We start from the raw sequence: 12,247 nt of genomic DNA, 5'->3' as shown, positions 1-12,247 counted from the left end.
CTTCTGGCATGAGAATCACAACTGCAGAAGAAAGCTAAGGGACAGAGATGAAAGGCACTGTTTGAATAGTGGTTGCTGGCCCAGAAGCAGAGTCTACCTGCCTGCATTTAGAATTCTAAAGCAAAAGAGAAACACACCTATAGTTCATGTACACCACTGTTTTGTTAGGCTTTTTTTTTTTTTGGTGGTATTTATTTTGCGGGTTTTTTCGTATAGTTATTTATCTATTTTCTATTTTAAAGATGAAGGTACATTTCAGGGTTAAGTATATAGATATTCATTATACTGGTATCCTTGTTGATGTGGTGTGCCCTTCCTCCCCGGCATGCAAATAATAATTATGTTGGTACACTTGTTGATGAGGTGTGCTCTCCCCTCCCCTGACAGCTTTCCACTGCTGCCATTCTCTACTCTCCCTCCCCACACACCTCTCTGGTAGTTTACCACTACTGCCAATTCCTTTGTTATAGTATTATGATAATTTTTCAAGATCCGCTTATGACTGAGAACGTGTTACTCAGTTCTTTGTTTCTGTGATAGATCACTCAGTAATATAGACTATAAGTCCATCCGAGTTGCTGTGAAGTTCATAATTTTGTCCTTTATGGCTGTGTAATATTCCGTCGTGTATATGTACCACATTTTTTTTCCTGCCCTCTTTTGATGGGCAGTATAACCTCCCCAGGTTGAAACAAGAAGAAATCTAAACCCTAAATAGACCAATAACAACCCAGGATATCGACTATATCATAAGAAAACTACCTACGAAAAAAGTCCTGGACCAGATGGCTTTCCAGAAGAATTCTACAAAGCATACAAGGAGGAGCTGATACCAATCCTACTGAAAGTATTCCAGGCAATTGAGAAAGATGGAACTCTCCAAAAATTAGACTTCTTTGTAATAATAGCTGACTCTATATCCCAACATAAAAGTATAAACCGAGAATAATATTTTTGAGTCCTAAGTTATATATGAAATTGTAAACAGAGAAGACAATAAATAGAAGAGTGGAAAGCAGAGAGTATTTTAAATAGAAGAGTGGAAAGCAGAGAGCATTTGCTTTTATTTTATTTTTTCCTCTCTAGAAATCATCTCAGCAGCTTATACTCTTAGTTTTCATTTACAAGAAATATGATCACAGCAAACTGTAACTTTTGAGAATGGTGGTACAGGTTGATTCTCCTTTAACCGAAATGCTTAGGACCAGACGTGTTTGGGATTTCTGATATTTTTTCTTGGAATATTTGCATGTATATAGTGAAATAACTTGGGGATGGAACATAGGTCTATACGTGAAATTCATTTATGTTTTGTATATACCTTATACACAGCCTAAAGATAACATAAAACAATATTTTTAATAATCTCATGCATGAAACAAAGTTTTGACTGTGACTTGTCAAATGAGATCAGGTGTGGAATTTTCCACTTGTGACATTCTGTTGGCATTCAAAATGTTTTATGTTTTGGAGAATTTCAGTTTTTAGATTAGGGATGCTCAATTTGTAACGCATCTGTTATTCGGTTGAACGTGTTAGGCAATGTAATGCAGTAGCCCTAAATCTGAGAGGACTTGTGTGTAATGTTTATGCATTCTAAAGAAGTAACTCAAAGGTCCAGCAGGGAAAGATGTTGGCTTATTCAAACTTATGATGAGGCACTGCTTGCAGCAGGTCAGTGAAGAATCCCTCCTTCGGGGCAGGACAGCAGGCAGTTTTATAGGCAAACAAGTCAGTTAGTCAAATTGTTGATTACGAGTGATGACTACATTGTTTCAGCTATGTTTGGTCACCTGCATCCCATGACTCATTACTGGGTGTATGCATACCCTGCAGAGACCATGCTTGACCAGAAGTTGCTTCCTGAGGAAGGGGGAAACAGTCCATGTAGGGACAATACCCCACAGGCAATACTACTGTACACCTCTGTCTAAGAGTACAGTGTATATAAGCTGAACATTAGTGTATGAAATTTTGGAGCATTAAATAGATATCCCTTTGTGTTTCACTTCACCATCGTAAATCCATTGTTCTTTATGTCAGTGGTTGTGGTTCTTAAAATGTATTCGCCAAACCAGCAGCATCAGCATCACCTGAGTATGTGCTAAAAATTCAGTTCAGACATACTGAGTCAAAAATTCTGGGTGTAGGGTCTAGATATTTGGTATTCTACAATTCCTCCAGGTAATCTGGTGTGTGACAATGTTTGAGACCAATGATTATAGATAAAAAACCAGAAGATAAGGTAGAATCATTAAAAGAAGAAATTTAGGAGACATATTGGTAAAAAAAAAAAAAAGCAACGTTTTCAATGAGCATCTAAAAATACAATCATAATCTGAGTTATTTTGAATTTTGGCCTTCAATTTACTGTCTTCTATTTTACAAGCAATATTGCCATAATTTCTAGTGTGAATTCTTTCTAATTTGATCTTGAGTATGGGGAGCCAGCCCTCCAAAAGAGATTTAGAGGGTCCCTGGAAGGTGGGGCAGCGTCGGCGAATATTCTGGAGAAATAAAGAGAAAGAAAGAGACTGGACTCTGTCTAGTGCAGAAGCCGATTCTGTATATGTACCACATTATATTAAAAAAGGTAAGGTGGAGGCATAGATATAAAGAGGAAGAAAGAGAAAGAAAGAAAGTGGAACTGTTCAGTGAAATGAGCAGAAGCCGTTTATTGGGAACAAACGTGAGTCTTTTATCCCAAATTTTCACATGTCAATCACAAGACTTTCACGTGGGCACAAAGCCAGGTAGGTGAGGGACGTCCCCCACCCACCAGGCATTTCCTTAGGAATGAGGAAGGGCAACCCCAATCAAATCACAAGAGTTTACATGAACACAAAGCCAGGTGGGTGGGGGGGGCATCCTCACCCACCAGGCGTTTTCCTTAGGATGAGAAAGGACAATCTTAATCAAATCACAAGAGTTTACATGAACACAAAGCCAGGTGGTTGGGGGGGAGGGGGCATCCCCGCCCACCAGGCGTTTCCCCCCAAGCATGAGGAAAGACAATCCCAAAATTATTTCACTGTTCCTTATGCTTGGTTTATGTTCCTCAAAAGCAATACAACAGTTTTAATATCATAAAATCCTAATAGTCAATAACTTCTAAAACTTATGCATACCCACACCTAATGACTGACTTAAATCCTAATACCTTCTTATTCTGTGCTAACTTTACCTGTACTATAAAAAACTCTTAGTTGTAGATCAGACCAGTTCCTAAAGAATGTGACCCAGCCCAAAGTTCGTGCTGGGCCATTTCTGGTAACCCTAGATAACCATCTCATGCTGGAAACAACTCTCTAAAATGTATATACTAATTCTACAAATATATTTTTAAATCTTATAAAGAAGCTTGTATCACATATAATGCTCCCAAATGTGATCTGAGTTTGAACTGTGTTAAGTTTAAAGCCGAAACCGCAGTCTGTGAGAAGCGGAAACAATGGATCCCTAGAGTCAGCCATGCCTGTCATATTCTCAGAACTTCATGCTTAGATCGTTAAAATCCCTACCAGTGGGTAATGCTAAACAACAAGGAAAGGAGGAGGGAATGGGCCTTCAGCTCCTGAACCAGCCTGGTGGTCTCAGGGTCCGCAGCCTGCCTGGATCTCTAACGTTCAGGCAGGCCTCCACGGCTGGATCCCAACACTTGAGGTCTCTCTCTTGAGAGTGGCCATAGACCAAGGTAGCCATGTCTTAGGACAGCCCTGACTAGAAGAAAGTTAGGTTCAGTTGTGTTGGTCAGGTGAAACACAACAAGAAAGTGAAACCAAAATGCATGGAACAAAAGAAATAAATTACTTAGAGACACAGATTTTTTGGACTGGATTTGTATCTTTTATATTTACTTACATATTTGTGAGTGCAGTGTTTTTATTTTATTTTACTTAATTTTGTTTTATTTTATTTTATATTTTAGTCAGGCTCTTGCTCGATTGCCCAAGCTGGAGTGCAGTGGTGCAATCACAGCTCATTGTATCCTTCAACTCCTGGGCTCAAACAATCCCTCTGCCTCAGCCTATCCAGTATCTGGGACTAGAGGTGTGCATCAATTTAAGATGTAAATTGATGTTTTGATATACAATTTGGTGTATATGTGTTGCCAAATAATTACTCCAATCAAGCTAATTTATATATCAACTCACAGTTAACAGTAATTTGTGGTCAGAAATTTTTTTTTTTTGGTAGTGCCGAGGTCTCACTATATTACCCAGGCTAGAATGTTTTAGATTTGAATTCAGAAATCCTTAATGTTAATCTAAGCTGTTTCTAACATTACCTACAGGTGTAATGTTAATCATAGGTCAATTTCATAAATTTTCTACCTACTTGTTTTCTCTTAAATGAAGAAGAACTAATGTAATAGGGCCCTCAATGAGTTAATACAAGTGAAAATGTGCATAAGGTAAAATACTATTCAAATTGAAGTAATATTCCTACAAATTATATAGCAATACAAATACAAACACATAAATATGACAGTATATATAAGTTAATTATCAGTGTATTGTCCCAGTTTTATTGAGATATAGTTGTCAATAAAGATTGTATATATTTAAGGTGTAAATTGATGTTTTGTATACATTTTGATATATATATATATATATATATGTATATAGCCAAATAATTACTCCAATCGATCTAATTTATATATCGCCTCACAGTTAACAATAATTTGTGGTCAGAACCCTTAAAATCTATCTTAGCTAACTTCAAGTATAAAAATACATTATTATTTATTAACTATAGTCACCATGCTATATATCAGATCTCCAGCATTTATTGTATAACTGAATCTTTGTCACCTTTGATCATAATTTCCCCATTTTTGCATCCTCTGGTCCTTGGCACCCACCATTCCACTATCTGTTTCTGTGAGTTTGACTTTTTTTAGAGTCTACATATAAGTGAGATCGTGTAGTTTTTTTGTTTTTTTTTTCTGTGCCTATCTTATTTTACTTAGTGTACTGTCCTCCAGATTTTTTCATGTTATCCCAAATGGTAGTGTTTCCTTCTTTTAAAAGGCTGAATAGTATTGCATTGTGTATATATACCAATCGATATTTTCTTTATTCATTCATCCACCTGGGACACTTAGGTTGTTTTCGTATCTTGGCTATTGTGAACAATCCTGCAATGAACAGGGAAGTCGAAATATTTCTTCACAATACTGATTTCATTTCTTTAGGTAGATAGATGATAGATATGATAGATAGATAATAGATGGATACATGGATAGATAGATAGATCTAGAATTAGGATTGCTGGATCATATGGTATTTTTTTGAGGAACCTCCATTATATTTTCCATAATGACTCCACCAATTTATAATCCTGTTAGCAGTATTCAAGGGTGCCCTTTTCTCTACATCCTTTCCAATACTCCTTATGTTGTTTTTCTTTCTTTCTTTTTTTTTTTTTTTGAGTTGGAGTCTCACTCTGTCGCCCAGTCTGAAGTGCAGTGGCCGCTCCCGGGCTCTGGCGATCCTTCTGCCTCAGCCTTCCAAGTAGCTGGAACTACAGGTGCGCACTACCACACCCGGCTAATTTTTTGATTTATTGTAGAGATGAGGTCTCGCTGCCCAGGTGGGTCTCGAACCCACAGGCTCAGGCAATTCACTCACCTCAGCCTCCCAAAGGCACGGGATTACAGGCTGAGCCACCGAGCCCGGCTGTTTTTATTTCTTAATAAAATCTGTCCTAACAGGTGTGAGGTGTTATCTCCTTGTGGTTTTAATTTGCATTTTACTGATGATTAGCGATGTTGAGCACCATTTCACATATCATTGTTTATTTGTATGTCTTCCTTAGAAGAATGTCCATTCAGGTCCTTTATCCATTTTAAAATCAGGTTTATTTATTTATTTATGCCATTGAGTTGTTAATTTCAGTGACGGATAGAAAGGTACTTTGTTGTATGAAATTCGGTTTAGAGATTGATAGGAAGATGAAAGCAAACTAGCCCATTTTTTTTCCAGTTAAGTTCATATTAAGTCAAAAAATATATATATTAGGCAGAATAATACCACATTATTATGAAAATTTAGGATGCATTGTGGAATTCTAAAGGAATATTATGCTGACTTCTGTTTTTTATTTGGACCCCAGACTCCTTTCTGAGGGGTCCACTCGCTTCTGCCCCTAAAGAACCCTGGAAGAAACAATAAGCCAGAGATTTGTAATATGATGCAAAATATTTTAAAATCCTCTATACTATTACTTAAAACATTTTTTTCTAGGAATGTAAGATTATGGCTGTAAAAATAATCGAAGTCAGTTATTTATAAATTAAATCTGATCGAAAATGCTATCTTATGTGGAAGAAAGAATTACCATTGTTTTCATCAGATTTTCAAGTGTGATCTTTTCTCATTTCCTAGAAGTGTAGTTAATCCAAGGAAGCCTGTCTCTTCCAGTGACCCAGTGTATTTGTACATGTAATACAAAAATTCTCAGCATTTTGTTTAATGGCAGGTTGGTTCAACTTATTCTACAGATTGTTCTTTCCTTGGCTTATACATATGAAGAATTTGCTGTGTACTTTTAAAAATCTCTCTCCTTTTTTTATGAATATGTTGGCACTAATAAATCCCATAGTGACCCAGTTAATTGGAGTCTGCTACATGATTGCGCCACCACTGTAACCACTTTTCAAAAAACATGTGTTTCTTCCATTCATTCACCCAGGAGTTGGTTACTTCCTGTTTGTCCTAAACTTATTTTAAAAAGAAGCAGGTGTGAGATTTCTGCCGCCTCAGCCTTTAATTACAGGTAACAAGCCAGCTGACGTTGAACAAATCTGTTCTCACTGACCATGTATAGGAAGTCAAAGATGTTATTAAAAGAGCTTGTTCTAATTTTTTAAAATAGGATAATCTGTCATCCAAATACATTGAAAGCACATTTTTGGATGGGAATTTAAATCCCTGTGATGATTGCTTGTAAAGAACTTGCTAAGCAATGTAAAAATGCTCTTTATAAAGAGTTAATAGGAATTTTGGTGCTGTGTCAAACAGCACAAATGGGGAGGGGAGAAAGTACAAGAAAAGGAGATCACCAAGTTATGGAAGCTGGAGTCCATGAAGAATGTTGGTTAATAAGAAGACCATTATAATGTGGTCAAAGGATCTGTTGGAATCCAGAAATTTAATTTTCTGGGTTCATTATTTTATGCTGAAGCAATGTTAGCTCCTTTTGTCCCAATTTTAAATATAGTATGCAAAAAAATAATGGTTTAAGATAAACCAAGAAAAAGGGCTTTATTCCAGTGATTTTTAACATGGATGTTTGGGATAGCCACTTCAGTACCACCTGGAAACTTGTTTAGGAAATTCAATTGAGCAGGTCCTAATCCAGACGTACTGAATCAGAAACTATGCAGATAGAGTTTAGCAGCCTGTATTATACATTTTCCAGGTAATTCTGATGCAAACTAAAGTGAGAGAACTGCTGTTTTAATTCATGTCTAGGTTTAAGTGGGTAGAGAGAGGAAGGGTTGTAGGATAATAGATATTGCAGAAAATGTAATCTTCAGAGTAGGAATTTGGTGTTAAACTGATTAGGATACACAAAAGCAAAGTATGAATTGTCTTGTTCTTGGAAAAGACACAACATATCCAGCTGGCTTAAATCTTTATAACTATTATATAAACTTTAAAAGAGAGGGTGATGCTGTCTTATTCTTGAATTGCACATTTTTTATAAAATGTGTGAATTTTCAATGTTAATCATTCTCTTTCGTTGTATATACTCTATTACATTTACTGGTGAGAAATCTTCCAATAGCACCAGATGATTTTATCAATAAAAGGCATCTGACATCTCTGTCAGTTCTTATATTGTTTCAAATAACAATCTGGAAACATGTGTCGAAACTTCTTTTAAATGTCTTTCCATGTCTTAAGATCCATGTGTACAAACAATAATAGGCACTTGGTTTTAAAGCACAGTTAAAACTGCCTTAACAATTTTGAGGAATTAACTATTTTAGATCCCCCCCAAAAAACCCTCTAAAATCTTAGTGTGTGTTCACTCTTTAATATTTGAGTTCTCTGTGTGTAAGTCTAGAATGAAATCATTTTTTCTACTAAAATATTCTCTGATTCTACAAGAAATAAATGATCTATTAATTATAAAAAAGAGATTAAAGTGGAAGGCTAAAGAGATTCATGAGTGTTGAAACATTTTATTTTAATTTAATATATAAAAATGCACATTTTGGCCATTGCCTTGCTAAGCTATGGTGTGGCCATGTGCTCTTTGAGCTACAGCCAGGCCATGCTTCCTGGTTTTGGCCCCTTTCCCTACCTTGGGGAGGTGAATCTTTTCTCTCTCTTTCTTACTTTTAAATAAACTATATTTTCTAAGCTAAAAAAACGGACATTTTGTCTATTAATTATTTTGTTAGGAGTCAAGTTTTTTTAAAAAAAATATGAGTCTATTGTTGAGAAATTCTATGTCAACCATGCTCACTTTCTATGTAAACCATATCCACAATGTATTGTGCCTTGATTTATTTACAGTAGACTAGTAACTTAAGACACAGTGTGAAACAACTTGCATGCAGAATTGTAAATGTTTTATTTATTTGATTTATTTTTCCCAAACTCATACTATCTCACCCATACCTAATCACATGGAAAATTTTTGAGTGCCTTATGTTTAGTAAGCCCTTCCATACACACTTATTAGGTTGATGCATATGTTCATAGTGTTTGTTTTCACGTGGCAACACTGTGGTGTTTAGAGTTTGTTTATCATTTGTCATTTGGAGTGATAATGTTTCTATATGTCTTACATTTTGCAAAATTGAAGAAAGTTAGTGCTATTTGCAGGCTGAAGAACATGGAGTGTCAAGTGAAACAAAAAACAAATGCCTCCAGCATATTCTTCTATTTCAATTTAACAGAGAAGAAAAGGCAGAGGAAGTGTCTCAAAACATTTGTGCGGTGTGCAGAGAGCATGCCATGGGGAAAGCACAGCAATAAAATGGTTTTGTCATTTCAAAGACGGCCACTGTTATCTTAGAAATTCTCCAGGTTCAGGAAGACTATCCGGCTTCGATGAAGACCCATTTAAATGTATTAACCCATTATGATCCACGTTAGTGAACTCTGGAATTGGCAAATGTGACCAACTGTGACCAGTCAACCATTGTGCAACATTTGCATTCCATGGGCAAGCCAAAAAAGCTACTAACTTAAGTATCAACTCAATAATTTAGTTGCCATAGAAATAGCACACATGTCTATTTACAGTTCAAGCACTATTTAATACATTATGTAATTAAAACAAGTTTATCTAATATAGCATGGTTTGGGGATTTCACACAAAAGTCTCTTGATATTCAACTCACCTGGAGGCAGAAGAATTGCATAGACACGTTGGAAAGAGGCCTCCACAGGACCGCTCAGGACATGAAGGCATAGTCAGTATGTCTTTCAGAGGGAATGGAGTTAATCTAGTGAGTCAGAAAATTGGGTTTAAAGTGGGTCTTTTGTGTTAATAGCTCCATAATTTAAAGTTCTGATGTTTATGTTATTAAAAGTCTCTTCAAGTAAACATCATTACTTTTTAGACTATATTCTGATTGTTTAGACTAATTAGGTTTTTAATAAATACTTTTTATTTAATTATTCTTACTTCTACATTTTAATTTCCTTCAAAAGCATACCGTGCCTGCCTCTTATATAGAAAAAATGGTTGTGGGGTGGATTGACATAGATCAGCCTGTGCTGGATTCAAAATAGGCTACAAATTCGTTCTCTTGCCCTCTCCCCCAATCTTCTGACTAGACAGGAAGCCTCAAGGACAGAATCAATATGTTATTGGTGCTTGTTTTACAAGTGCCTAGCACAAAGAGTAGCAATGTAGGCACTGAATAAATGTTGAGTCAGTAAAGGAGAAACTTAGAAATGGTGTGACATGTTTTAAAAAAAATGTATTACCACTTATTCTAATATTTTGTTTACTCCGATAGTTTTTCTTGTTTCTACATATTATGTTATTCATAATGTTACATTTCTTTCTTTGAGTCTCAATCACTAGATAATCATTATACTTTTTCTATTATTCTGAAGACCATACCTTGAAGAATTGTAAAAAAAAAAAATTGAACTGCCCGTGAACATCGATTTATAACACATCCTACATATAATGTGACTTTCTTTGTAGTCCATAATCTAGGAAGCAATTTGTATTTTTAAAAAGGTTTGTTGGAACAGTAATGTATTCTATTACATAGCTTACAATATTTATAGGCTTAGATAGGGCTTGGAGTAAAGCAAATGCTTGTTTAATTAAAACTATTTTTAGGCTCGTCGAAATTCGGTGACGCCACGTCCGCTGGTCTCTGCTTCCTGCTGTGGGGCTGGACAGCTTCCAACTCGACACCCTCTGCTACCGGGTAGGCACGGGGAGTCGGGGACTGGGACGTCCTGGCGGCCTGAGTGGAGGAGATGTCGGACTCCTGGGACTGGTTCAGGGGCATCCCGGCCATCACGCACTCCTGGTTCGCTGCCAGCCCCGCGGCACCCTGGTCCGCAATCTCAGCGAGCTCCTCTTCATCAGCCCGGCCTACCTCTTTCTCTGGGTCGAAGCCTTCCTTGCCGCTTCCAGGTGTTTTCCGGTGTGAGGCCAGCAATTCCAGATCTGCTGCTACTTCCTCCACTGAGAATTGAACCCCTCAAAGTCATCTATGAGGAGGTTCCAGACAATAACATAAGAAAAGACAGAGGGAAGACGGGGCAAGATGGCGATGGCATAGGTGAACTGGTGAGATTCTCTGAACCCCTGTGTCACTCTCTCACCTGATAGTTGGGACCAAGACTGCAAACTGCTGAATAGACAGACTGTAAAGCAGAGGGAAAAGTGAACAAAACCAGAAGACCCTCATAAGGAAGAACAGGTCATTGCAGAAGAGAAATAAAAGCAACCCCACCTTCCCTCAAAAACAGAATTGAAGAGGGGGAGGGAAAGGGGTAAAGGGAGAAAAATCTACAGAAATGAAGAAAAACCAAAAGAAGAGTATGGGTCTCTCCCAGACGCCTGGGAGAGCAGACACTGAGAAAATTGACTTTGGAATACAAACAATGAAAAGTCCCCAGAATGAAGGGTCTCAAAATGCAAATGTAGATATCAAAACAATAATGGAGAGATTAAAAAGAATTGAGGAGACACAAGAAGAAACTAGGAAGGAGCTGATATCTGAGATAACAGTAATAAAGAATACTGTGAATGAAATAAATAACAAATTGATAAGCATGAAAGCAGAATTACCCAAGCAGAAGAAAGAATCTCAGAGCTTGAGGACCAAAATATAGAAATAACCCAAACTCTTAAAAACACAGAAAATAAGCTCAAAAAGACAGAACAAAACCTTCAAGTGATAAGTGACTACCTCAAGAGGCCTAACCTAAGAATAATCGGACTCCCTGAGACAGAAAGAGAAACAGAGACCACATTGGAACAAATTTTCCACGAGATCATTCAAGAAAATTTCCCTCATCTAATCAGTGATACAAAAATTCAAACACAAGAGATTCAGAGAACCCCCGCAAGACAACAAATAAGAAGACCAACTCCTAGACACATAATAATTCGCCTAAATAAAGTAGGCACAAAAGAAAAAATCCTAAAGGCAGCAAGAGAAAAAGGCCAGATCACCCACCATGGAAGACCAATCAGAATAGCAGCAGATTTATCTGCAGAAACCCTGCAGGCCAGGAGAGCTTGGAGCCCTATCTTCAAAGTCCTAAAGGATAAACAATTTCAACCAAGAATAACCTACCCAGCCAAGCTAAGCTTCATCAGTGAGGGAGAATTAAAATCTTTCCCAGATATCCAATCCCTAAGAACTTATGCAGCCACAAAACCATCTCTACATCAAACACTTAAGAAAGTACTAAACACAGAAGAAAAGGAAAAAAGAACAACGTTCTTCACAAGAGTACAGGGAAAAGAATAAAATATACATGAACCAACCCCAAAAGCAAAAGAAAGACAAAAAAAAGAAAAGAAAAGAAAAAAAGAAAAACCAAGTGGAAGAACAATAACTCAATAAGAACTCCATGATAGGGACGAACTCTCACATTTCAATAATTAGTCTGAATGTGAATGGACTAAACGCACCACTGAAAAGACATAGAATGACAAAATGGATAAAATATCACCAGGCAACAATATACTGCCTTCAAGAGACCCATCTCACTAGAAAGGACATACACAGACTCAAAGTAAG

This window comes from Carlito syrichta, unplaced genomic scaffold (genome assembly GCF_000164805.1).
Source record: "Carlito syrichta isolate Samal-C Ts95f unplaced genomic scaffold, Tarsius_syrichta-2.0.1 Scaffold89687, whole genome shotgun sequence".
Taxonomy (NCBI): Eukaryota; Metazoa; Chordata; class Mammalia; order Primates; family Tarsiidae; genus Carlito; species Carlito syrichta.
This window is presented reverse-complemented; position numbering follows the sequence as displayed.